We start from the raw sequence: 256 nt of genomic DNA, 5'->3' as shown, positions 1-256 counted from the left end.
GATGTGTGCTTGAGGCCTGGACTGACCGATCTTATAGGATGTGCAAAGAACTCATCCAGGTGTGAGTCTATATCCTCTGATTGCTGAAAGGTTGCGTGTGCAGAAATCGGCTTGCATGCTTTTAGAGGTTTACGTAACTAAATATGTTTTCACCTCGTAAAAAAACAGGGAGGGGAGGAGGGACGCAATAACTCTGCTTTGCATGCTTATTATTTTCGTGAGCTCTCCTGTTTTATTTCAGACTTTTGTTAGGAAG

The sequence above is a fragment of the Penaeus monodon genome, chromosome 21 (genome assembly GCF_015228065.2).
Source record: "Penaeus monodon isolate SGIC_2016 chromosome 21, NSTDA_Pmon_1, whole genome shotgun sequence".
In the NCBI taxonomy this organism is placed as follows: Eukaryota; Metazoa; Arthropoda; class Malacostraca; order Decapoda; family Penaeidae; genus Penaeus; species Penaeus monodon.
Note: the sequence above shows the minus strand (reverse complement) of the source record.